Consider the following 12006-nt stretch of genomic DNA (forward strand, 5'->3'; position numbering starts at 1 on the left):
TGTGGAGTACAGCCTGCAATTAAAAGCTTCTGTGACTGGTGAAGAGGAACAGAAATTGCACTATAAAATGCCTCCTCTCTTCCCTCTATATAGCATCCTGTTTTCACAGATTACAAGAAAGAGGGCCACCCGTCTTTTAATTGCTGAAGGATAATGCATGGCTTTTAACTGCAGGGATGCGAACAGTTGAGGCTGTTGTTTCTCACTCACGTGGGGTAGGCTCTGGTGGGAGTCCATCCCATGCTGACTGTAGCACAGGTGACTTGAGCAGGCATAGAGATGGTCTAGGAGCCCAGCTAACAAAGCCCCTGGGATTTACCGCAGTGAGGCTGTCTGTGGAAGAGTCTTCTGCAAATGCCACCAAGGTTTGAATGTGCAGATCAGTGACAAAAATCTTGGTGGCAGATGGCAGGATTCACTGCTGCTGCAAGGGCTGCTGGCCAGCTGTCCAGAAAAGCACAAGGCTCTGGTCTGGTCACTGAGATTTATAGTCTTACATGATGTATTTCTGAACCAAAGACAGATAGCTGCCAATTGCTAAAGAAAGGTGAAATGCCCTCCTTCCTAATGGAGGTGGAATATTCTTCTGATAACATTTTGCAAGAAATAATGTTGCACGCACAGAGGTTTTCTAGACAACCCTTTGGTGCAGTTACCTGCTCTTTCCATAGCTGTGCAGAACATTTTGTTACTCTAGTTAATTACTGCATCCCAATAGTGTATCATGTTTACATGCAAACAGTCTTTGCCCTAAATAGCTGATGGGCTTACATACAGAGAGTGCAAACATTCAGCTTCCCTAGTGAAATAGGGCACTCAGCTGTAACGTTTTCCAGGCAGGTTGTGTGACCAGGTCCATAGTTCTGGTAACTGCTACAGTCTTCTGGTTATCCACAATGCCCATTTTTGCTTTTATTCTAAGTCCACGTTTTCCCCCTTTGTTTGTTTGGTAAACCTTACCTTTTTTCTCACATAGCTCTTGCTTTGAAACTCTTTTTTTTTTCCTGTGTGGTTTTTTGTTGTTGTTTTGGTTTTTTTGTTTTTTGTTTTTTGTTTTTTGTTTTTTTAACAGCACTGGATAATTTCTACTTTATTATCTCAGGTGTTGACTGCATTTTCTTTTTCATGTACTTTCATGGCATTCCTTACATTAGGTTTTTTGGAAGCTCTGTGCTAAGCTCTCACCTTAGCAGAAGTCCCTTCTGGGAAGACTCCAGCTCCTTGAAGGAATGTGGCTTTGTCCAGCAGACATCCACTTACTCCTGGTGGCCAGACAACAGGGACAAGTTGTGCTTAAGGATTTGCATACTGGAGCCTTCATCACACTGCACATCACTAAGGGGTGTGTGGAAAGGAGGAAAACTGGGAAGATGAAGAAGGACAGTGACAATCAGCAGGTGGAAGCCTGATGAAGCAGAGCTGATAGTTGATAATGACTGGTAGCATTAGAGCATGAATGAGGGAAGAGGTAAGAAATGAGGGAGCATCTGGAGATGGTCTGATATCTTTGCAACAGCAGCTGGGTGTCTGGAGTGATGCTAGTGCTGCCAGTGAGCAAACAGGACCCAAGGGACCATGGCTGCAGCTGCTGACTGGTGGCCTCCAGGGAGAAGGAAAGTGGCTGAGCTGTGCAATGCCCTTGACTCGAGGTCCCAGTGTGGAGGGTGCTCTTCCCCAGACTTCTTATTGCTTTTGGATGCCTTTCCTAGCTTGCTGTTTTGGTCTTTCCCCTGGTGGCATTTTGTTCGCTTGTGTTTATTTGTCTGCCCTGGTTTCCAGCAAGTTGGTCACACATCTCTTCTTGTGGTGCAGCAGAGGCTAGCAGCTTGCCCCAAGGACCTGCTGCTCTCCTGAGGCTGGTTCCAGGCACTGCCAACCACAGGGACTTGGGACCCTGCCCTGTGGAAGCACTGTGCTGTACCTGGCCCCTCTCACAGCCCTCCCTGGGCACCAGCACTGGCCTTCCTTGGAGAGACATAGGTTACGTGGACTTTTAAGTCAGACCTGCAGCAGCCACTGTCATGGATTTGTAGGAAGACCATAGGACTTAACTAAGTTATTCCTACCTCAACAGCTTAACTCCTGACACATCTTTAGAGAAAGACAGGGAGTTTTGATTTAAAACATTGAGGTGACAGCATTGGCCTAGAAAATTGCTCTATTGGTTAATTACATTTACTGATTTTTAAAATGGAGCCCTTTTTCTAGTATGAATTCAGCTGGCTTCTGCCTCTAGACATTTGATCTTGTTAAGTCTCTGCCTGCTGAACAGCTCTCTGCTAGTAGTAATCACCTCCACATGCTCCTGGACCGGGAGAAAGTCACCTCTTAACCTTTCCTGGCTAAATTGACTAGACTGTGCTTTTTTGGTAAATAGCTTTCCCTGGACCTCTCATCGTTCTTGTTGTCCTCTGAGCTCTTTTCAGTGCTGCAGTGTGTCCATCATGGAGGCTCCCAGCAGAGGGGTGGGATGCCGCAGCGGCTGTACAAATGCCATGTATAGCTACAGGGTGACACCTCCCTACTTCTAGTGGTAGTCCTGTGCCTTTACTTATTTTTGTTTTGGCACACTGACAGGGCAGGGTCAGTGGGTTAACCTTCTTGACTCTGAACCTTTTTGAATCCTTTTTGAATTTCCAAACTATGACTGTATTTATGTGTCCTATAGCCTTCACTCCTACATGCATTTATATAGACATAATGCAACATATTTAATATGAAGTTATTTTACCATTGGGATACAGACCTGACAGTATTCGTGACCCAATCTCTTCACCATTCCACCAGTTCTGCCTCACCTCCGAACTTTTCCAACCGTGTGTTTGTCATCATTTGCAGGAAAATACATCAAATAGCACTGGACTATGAACAGACTTCTTTGGCCCACCAGAATTGCCTCCATTTTTCACTTGTCTTTGTAGCTTTGAGATCTAATAGCAGGCAGACATCTGAATATGGGACTGCCAGGCTGATACATAAAGGTACCTTCTGGCGAAGTTTATACTAGGGGGTAGGGTTTATCCAGTGTCTGACTCAAAACTGGACTGAAAACTCTGCTGAAGTAATGTTTGGTAGAGATCCAGGATCTGTGTACTTCATAATTCATTCCAGTCTTCAGACCATGGCCAGTCCCCTGTGGCTGATTAACAGTAATTTTCCAGGAGTTAAACTACGAAGTATGCTATGAAGGCATGCTTAAAAAAAAAAAAAAAAAAAAAGAAAAACACCAAACCAAAAATGGGGAAACAAAAACCCCCAAAGGAGCCCTTCCTGGATTTGGGAGCAGCAGAGTGAGAGTGGTGGTGGCTCTAAGGAAGAGATGAACATATAAATGCAAGCTTGCTAGGCTCGTGTCTCTGTGCAGGACAGAGACACAAATTAGGCCAGCTGTTGCCGGCTGTGTGGAGGTGGGTAGGTTGATTGGTTTGTTTTTACACCTACTGATCTGAGCTCTTTGCCCAGCTCCTGGGACTGCTGCCACCCAGGTAGCTGGGACCAGGAAGGCTTGTTAGTTTTGTCCCCTCTGCCCTCCAGCCCCACAATGTGGGCATGAAGAACCTGGCCTGGCCCCAGCGATGCTTCTCCCTCTGCTTTCTGCACCAGGCAGAGAGGGCAACCTGCAGCTTTTGATGAAAGTAAGGGCTTTGGTGGCTCTGGCAGAGCTAAGCAGACAAAAACCTGCTTTGGGGCAAGAAGGACAACTGGCACACTGGAGAGTTTCAACATAAAGAGGGACTGGGAAAGATAAACAGGTAGGAATATGGACGGGGAGGATGAGCCAGGGTGCTTGAGCCTGTGTGATGGAGCCAGAGAGCATGGGGCTGAGGGACCAGGCTGGGGTTGGTGGAAGAGGTTGTTTTGAGCTGGAGGTAGTGCTGAAGGAGTGGAAAAAATCCAGAGGATCTCATGAAATAATGCCACACCTCTGAATACATAATGCTTTTATTCATGCAAATATCCCAAGGAACACTTGACAGAAAAAAAGCATTCACTGGGGGAAAAGAGGGAGTCTAGGCAGCACATACTTCAGCCAAAAGTCCTCCATCCTTTCAGGGGGGAGAAATAAAGGAAAAACTAGACCTGGGTACTGAGAGAAGAGCATTTGAACAAAAGGGAAGTTCAATGGATTTGTGCCATCAAGTGATTTATACCTTCTCAGCTTTAGTGTGGTGAAGATAATAAAATAGAAATAGGTCACTATGATTTAAAGGTGAATGATCACTGGGAGGTTACATATACTGTGTTTTTCTTAATGTATTTACTGAGAACTTCACTGATTCTAGGTGTTTTGCATGTATCAGTGCTTTTTTGTGAGGTCTTTTATGTGACAGCTCAATTATCTATAAAGTCAATGCAAACAGCTAAGGCTTTATTCTCTGTTGACATTTAGATTCAAACTACTGATCATCAAACTGAGACCTGCTGGACTTTTGTGCATGTGATCTCTTCACTTCTCTTTCTTCTCAATGAACTGTGGATTGACTGCTTAAATACAGCTATTTTTGTCCAGTCTTTTTTTTATTATACCTATCCTGCAATCTGAGTTTGTCCAAAGTGATCAGTACTTATGTTGCTATGTTGCTGCTAAAGTGAAGCTCAAACAGTCTGATATGATTGTTCCTTTATCACTTGTGGAAATGAATTTCCAAATAAAGACTTGTATATTGTCCTCCATTCAATGGTGGAAAAAGCAAACCTGAAGAAATAATAATAATTAAAAAAACCAAACATCACACAAAAAAGCCCAGCTATTTTCTGTGAAGCGTTTCCTAAAGACAGCAAAAAACCACAAATGTCTCATTAGAAAGACTTTTCATATCTCAGAGGCAGCCTAAACAACTGTATGATGTGGCAGTTTCTATAGTGACTACTTGCTTTCTTTTGAAAGCTTTTTAGGCAGTCAGACAAAACCAGAGCAACTGGCTGAGGTGTTCTGTATTTATTTCCCCCCGCCCCCACCCAAAAAAATACTGAATACACAGATTTTTCTACCCTTGAATTGGAAAAGCCCCTCCCTGTGAAAGAGCCTTTGTTGCAAGATAGAAAGGAGGAGGAGGATTCAGAAGCAGCCCAGCAGCAGTGTGGAGAGTAGAAAATGAGTCAGCTATCAGAAGCTAGCCAGGCTTCTGGGGCTGTGGTCTGGCATTTGGCTGGCTCCAGCGGGACCCTTGGTGAGACCGCTGCCCCCCGCCCGGCATGGCATCCCTGCCTCCGAGGCACCACAGCCTCTCTGTCGTCGGAGGCAAATCACCAAGCAGAATAATGTAAAAACCATTAAAGAAACACAGTGTTACTCTTGGGCTTCCTGAAAACCTCTGAGCTGGGCTGTGGGGTGACACAGAGCAGTTACAAACCTTGTGAGAGAGATACTGGTAGTTTCAAGGGAAAAGGAAAAAGAAGATAAATGCTGCTCTTTTTTTTGCCTTTTTTTTTTTTTTCATTGAAGCCCTTTGTTCTCTTCCAACATCTTTGCCCTACTTTTTTTTTGATAGGGGTTTAACAGCAACACTTTCTTGCTTTGTGATATGAGCACTGCATGGCAGAGCACTGAGTGAAATCACGTGCTTGATTCCTGCTGTAAGTTTTCAGCTGATTTTTATGAATGCCTTGTTGAGCGCTAATTCCTAGAGAAAGAAGAATCAGAGACGGACTCAGCAGAAGTTTAATTTTTTTTCTCTCATGGCTGTTCCTATTTATATTAGTAGTGCCCCCCTTGACGTTGTCACTCAGTGCTTCAAGAGCTGCCAGACAATCCCTTGTGGCTGACTGACAAGAAGTGGGTAAAGCACTTTAGTCATGGGGAAAAAAACCCAAACCACTCGGTGTCCAAAGAAATACAACTCACCTGACAGTGCAGGCTGCAGTAACATTGAGTTTAACCTCACCTCTAAAGCAATACTGCTCCAAATATGTCCTGGCTAGTTCTGAGTAAATAATTCAGTGGTGCATGATTTGTTTGATTTGTTTCAGCTCTCCTTCTGCTTACAGAATGGTGTGAGAGAATCCCAATTTCCCATCCTTGAGTTTCTCAGTAAAAATTTCCCCCTTCTTCCTGAACTCTGGATTTATGGCAAACATTTCGCTGTGAGAATTCAGTGCTTAAGATGGGAGGTGCATTGACTAGAGCATCAATCACATGGCATTGCTCTGTTTTGTTTTGGGTTTCATGCCTTTTCTGGATGGATATAGCTTGAGATCAAAAGCTCAGGAGATACTTTTGTTTGGAGAGAGGTGTTTTGGGTATCAAATCTGTGAATTTAAATTTGCTCTCTGCAGATAATATGGGAATAAAGTGAAATTGCCCCAATAATCATGGGAAATAAGCACAAAAGGAGTGAGTGTATTTCAAGGAACAGTTAGAGAAAAATATGTGCATACCTTTAGTAGTGGCACTTTAAAAGATAAGTTGGCACACTGACCATGAACTGTTCTTCTCGTAATTAGTTTTATTGTTGCTGAATGATGTTCTGGTGCTAAAACTGAGTACGATTATTCTGTGTCTTTGGAAGGACAATCCTGGTTTTGATGTATTAATATTCTAATATAGAGTAAGACAAAAGCTTTGAAAAGGAAAAAAGGATGCTGCAGGGTGGCTTTTTTTCAAGAGAAGCATTGTCAAAATTGTTGCTGCTCTTAAAATACAATGCACTTAGATAATATTTTAATTCATTTAAAAAAAGTGTGCTATCAAAGTAGATCTTAACTGCCTTTAAGTTGAGGACATTGAGTTGTGAATGAGATTGTGATCTCAGTAACTCATCTTCAGTTTGATGCAGTATTTTGCTGTCGCATCTATGACAAATCCAGCTGTTCTAGACATGCTTCATAAAGAAGAGCAATAAATTAACACAGTGTCCACACATAAATACTGAAGAAAGGGTGACAAGCTGATAAGAACTGGTTCTTTCAGCAGTGCTCCAGAAATTAGAAAAGCTGATTTTAATAACTGACTCTGCCACAGACTTTCTCTGAGACCTTGAACAGCCCCTTAAAGCAGTCTGTGGTACCTGCTCTGAGCTGCAATACTCGCTGATGTAGTGGTCCATTGGGCAGGGTCCAAAGTCAGGCTGGCATAAGGTGCTTCATACTGGAATGGCTTATTGTCTTCCCAGAGGGAACTATACTTTATAGGTACGAACAATAATGCTCATGGCTGGAATTCTCAGTTTTTCTCAGAGTTGACCTCATTTTCTTCTGTAGGATCAGAATCAAGGTAAGGCAAGCTGGCTTTGAAAATCTAGCCCTACAATGTCATTTCAACATTACTGCTTGCAAACTGGTTTGTTTGGAAAAGCAACAGACAATGCCATCCGCACCATTTCTGTGACCTCTATATTGTCATTGTAAAGGTGTTTGAAGAATATAAATAAACAATTTCATACCAAAGTTTGTTGGTTTACTACCTGCCAGGGTTTATTTACAAATTGTAAGTGGATGTGCTAAAGGAGGAGTCAGACATGTGATTTATTGAAACGTTTATCACCTCGGCTGATTTTACTTGAGCACAGATGCATTTGTGAGATTTACACACAGACTGGAGAGGAGCTTGGGGAGTCCTTGTGGTTTTTTTCAAGATGTACAGGCAGGTTTTTTGTGTGAAACGGCATGTTCGTTTCAGAAATCGCCTTCCTGATGCATATGCGGTCTTCTCAGGGGACAAGAGCAGCAACAGACTCATTGGACTGCTGTGACTCACTTGACTGCTCTGTAACCCCATGCTCTCTGCTACATGGGAGAGAGCTGCCGCTTCAGCATTTTCTGGGCCTGTGAGAGGTTGGGTTTCCCAGCTTGCTTCCTCCCTGGTCTCAGCCTGAGTCCCTTTCGCACAGGACAGTGCTCTGTCACCCACCGGTGCCCAGGCAAGTAGTGGTCTGTGCTAGTTTTTCTCTTGCTTTTTGAGTCTGGCGTGCTGTTGACAAATGGATCTACACATTTCCAACATGTAGGGGAGGAGCACTGACAACTTTAAAACCCCACACATTCCCCTAGGTCTAGTGTCCACTTTATTCCACCCAAGGTAATGCTTTGCCCATTACGTTTTCACATCTTTCATGCTTCATTTTGCAAGCGCAAGTACAAATACTCACTTTCAATGAAAGCTCACCTGTTTCAGTGTTGCAGAACTGAGTTCTGAATCACTAGCAAGGTTTTGTCATCAGCTGAAATCAGAAGAGATAAAAAAGATAATAGGATTTTTCATTTTACCGAATGCACCTTTGCAGGTTGCCCTGTGCAAATACGTCCCTTCACACGGGGTAATAAGGTTGCAGCAATCTTACAAGCAGGTCAGATGGGATGCAAAACAGTCAGCGCTAGCTTCAGGCAAGGGCAGGAGAAGGTTGTATACACAGTCTTGACTGATGTATATCTGGGGGGGGGCAGGGAAGGAGGCTTCATTAAAGGAGCACTTTCCTCAGCTGCAGGTGAGCATTGGGGCCCCTCTGAGGTAATTGCTGTGCCACGTTGTATGTCACAAGGAGGAGTCTGGAGCCTGAGGGTCATCAAATGATAAACTGGTAAGAGACAGGAGGCACTCTCACTGCTATGAAAGCTCACACCTCGGCAAATTATTACTTGTTGCAGAGAATAGCCTGAACCAAAATCTGAGATGGTTGTGAGTGCAGAGGAAATATGGAATCAAAGATTGTGGCTAGCTTGTCAGTGGGAGTGTAGGAAGTAGCATATGGGACCGGCCTGCAGGTGCCGGTAGGTAGCCAAGGTACCCAAGGATGTCATGCCCCAAGGATGTCATGTCCCAAAGCTCTATTTCCTGAAGTGTTGTAAGAAACTCTGATATATCTGGTATTAAAGAAATACCCAGTATATAATATATACATACAGATTTACATTTGGCTTGGATGAGATGGAAGGATGCAGTAGCTGAAAATATCCTGGTATTAAAAGAGGGAGTTCCCAAATTATTAATGATACATCATTAGTGAGCAATTATCAGTTAAATAGAAAATTTAAAGAGGAATAAATAGGATTTTAAACTTAAAAATATAGAGACTAGATAGAAAACCAAGGCTGAAACCAGTGATTTAAAGCAAAAAGACCTGAAATGAGATTATTCATTCCTTGAAAAACACATCAGAATATTCTAAGAGTAAGCCAAGCGAAACTGAGGCAGCCAGGATGGGCCCAGGTTGATAAAGCTGAGGTAAAAAAAGGTTATGCTCCCATGTAGACAGAGGTCATCTCACTGAGCCCCAGTGGGTGGTGCAAGCCATCTGTTTTGTTTGGCACCATCCCAAGCTTTGAGATACTTACCCAGCTGTCTGGTTCATTCTTTTTCATTGACTTATCAGACTGGCCACTTCTAAGCATGGGGGAAAACCCCAATGGCAGGTCATGGGTGGAGGTCCAGGGCAGGTTGACCTACTGGTCCTTGAAGTGGCAAAGCTGCTAGTGGATTGCAGGGGTCCTTCCTCCAGTAAGGGCATTGGCGGGATGGCTGGAGGAAAGGAAAGAGAGTCCCACCAGGCCATCAGTTAGTGTGAGTTAATTGTGCTGCTGCTCTGCTGCTGCTAATGCTCAATTAGCATTTATTGGGACTGTACTATGTCAGACCTTAGTCCAGGTGATAAAAGCAACCAAGACTAAAATCAGACATTGCTTTTAATTCAGCGTTCTTAGCTGTCGAAAGAAATGTACCATTCTTCACGGGTAGGTGCTGATTATAGGACTTGCAAAAGAATAAATGGAGTAAGATTTCTAAGCAATTACCCACGTCATTAGGGAGACAAATGCTCATGGAGCAACTTCTGAAGTCACTGGGACCAAAGGAACAGGAGTTAAATATGTGACTCTTCTTGCCAATGGCACTGTTAAAATGTGAGGTCTGTCATTTTCCTTGTGTTATGAATAAAAGAAAAGTGACTTTGACAGTCTTGATTAAAATCCTACCCTGAAGGAAAACAGTAGGGTTCAGACACTTGAATTGTTGCTTTCAACCTGACCAGTCTCTCTGTAAGGCCACCAGTTCTTTTATCATTTCTCAGTTATCCAGGATACTTCTGTGATGGCCACGTGAGAAATGTCTTTGCATGAATCCTCTGTATGGTGAAAAGCTGCAGAACTGTAGTAGCTGTAGTAGCCATAGTGAAAATTCATCTCCACTTGTTGCAAATAGATCCATGCCCTGGAATAAATGCTGTATGGGATGAAATTTCCATGATCAGCTGTCCATGACAAAACAGTCAGCAACAAGTCTAATGGAGCAACATGTCTTGCAATGAGAATTTGCTGTGACCAGATATCCACAGTAGTGATTTTATAATGAACACTATGCAGGAAAAGGACAAAAATCAAAATGGCATTCTGATGTTCTTGATGTCTGAAGGATGTCTGCAAGAAAAAATATCATTTGTGGGAATTAAATTAGAAAACACTGACATGCATCATTAAATTTTAGCACTCAACCCTAATAAAAAGGGGAATGCTAAAGAAAATTGGACAAGTGATGATGCAGGCCTGGCACACCTCAGTTCTATTAAGGCAGTGAGATACCTAGTAACCCTGAAATGCTCTGTCAATGCTAGTTGAATCAACTTGCCAGCCCTTCTTTTGCTCCTGCAGCTGTGCCAAGTCCAATAGCCAGAGTATGGATTCTTCTGCCATGGGAAGAAGCAATGCTGGTGGGTGCTGTGGGGACTTGGTTTGTGACCATTCCTTCTGCTTGGAAAGATGTCCTGCTTCCCTCTGAAGAGGGGGGTGGGAAATGGGGGGGAGGTGGTTAAAACCCTCTGCCATTCCAGTAGCAAGATTTATTGATTCTTGAGAATATTCCATTTTACAGTGATCTGCCTTTTCCAGTTAATGCAACTTGAATCTGAACCTGGAAAATTTATGACTTTTTAGATCAATACAAGCCTGCTCAGAAGCACGTTGTTTATGCAGTTACCAAAAAAAAGGAGAGAAGACAAGGTTAGGTATTTCAGCTGCAGAGCAAGAAACAATAAATATGCTTTGGAGATGAAGCCTAATTTTGCTACGAGGTGATCCAGCTGTTTGAGATTCCAATAAGAGATCACAAAATGTGCCACAGCCTACAAATAGCCTTATTTAATTCCAAACAAAAATTTTGAGCAAAGACAGCATTGAAATAACACCCTTTAAAAAAAATAAATTAAAAAGGTATCTCATCTCTTTCATGCAGTGCCAGAAACAATCTGCACAGTTTTCTAAGGGAAGACAAGCGTTGGCACAGCTGAGTTCTGAGAATGAATTGTCCACATAAACATACAGTTTATACATTTCAGAAATCCTGCCTACTACTGAGATCTCAATCCTTCTTTGCCAATGGGCCAGTCTAGGTGTCTAACAGACTTGCCTTCATCCTTGAGGCTGCATCTCGGGATCTGAGAGGTAAGAATATACATCCCTTTAATGCAAGTTGCATCATAATTGTCTATTATGTTTTGGGGTGGGTTGTTTCTTTGGTTTTCTTTTTGTGGTTTTTTTTTTTTTGTTTTGTTTGTTTGTTTGTTTTGGTTTTGGTTTTTTTTTTTTTTTGGAGGGGGTGGTGGTGTTTAGATCAGGCCATTGCCTGAGATGATAGCCTGCTGAGGGAAATGAGAACGTGTAGGAACAGCTAGAAGAATCCTGAGGGCTCCATACATTTTTTAGTTCAATTATTTTGTTTCAACAGGGTGCCATATTACAGCCATAAAAATAAATGCACTGCAGTGGGAAATACTGCAGCATAGGAATAGTGATTACATATGGTAACCCTCCATGGTATCTCATAGCAGATGGAGTTGCCTGAACAATGGTGTGTGATCAACAAACAGTCGAGCAATGTTCTCTCTTAATTTTCTTTTTTCTTCTTCTTCCTTTCATAGCCATAATGATGGGCATTCAAATTTTGAGTATCTCTTATTAAGGGTGTAGAGTCAAGTGACATCCCCTCCCTACTCTTCCCTCTTCTCACCCCAGCTTAACTTTGATGAACTGGTGTTACTCTGAGTCTCCAATAGACTCTGGTAAGCACAAGTCACATTGCAC

Source organism: Numenius arquata, chromosome Z, assembly GCF_964106895.1.
Source record: "Numenius arquata chromosome Z, bNumArq3.hap1.1, whole genome shotgun sequence".
In the NCBI taxonomy this organism is placed as follows: domain Eukaryota; kingdom Metazoa; phylum Chordata; class Aves; order Charadriiformes; family Scolopacidae; genus Numenius; species Numenius arquata.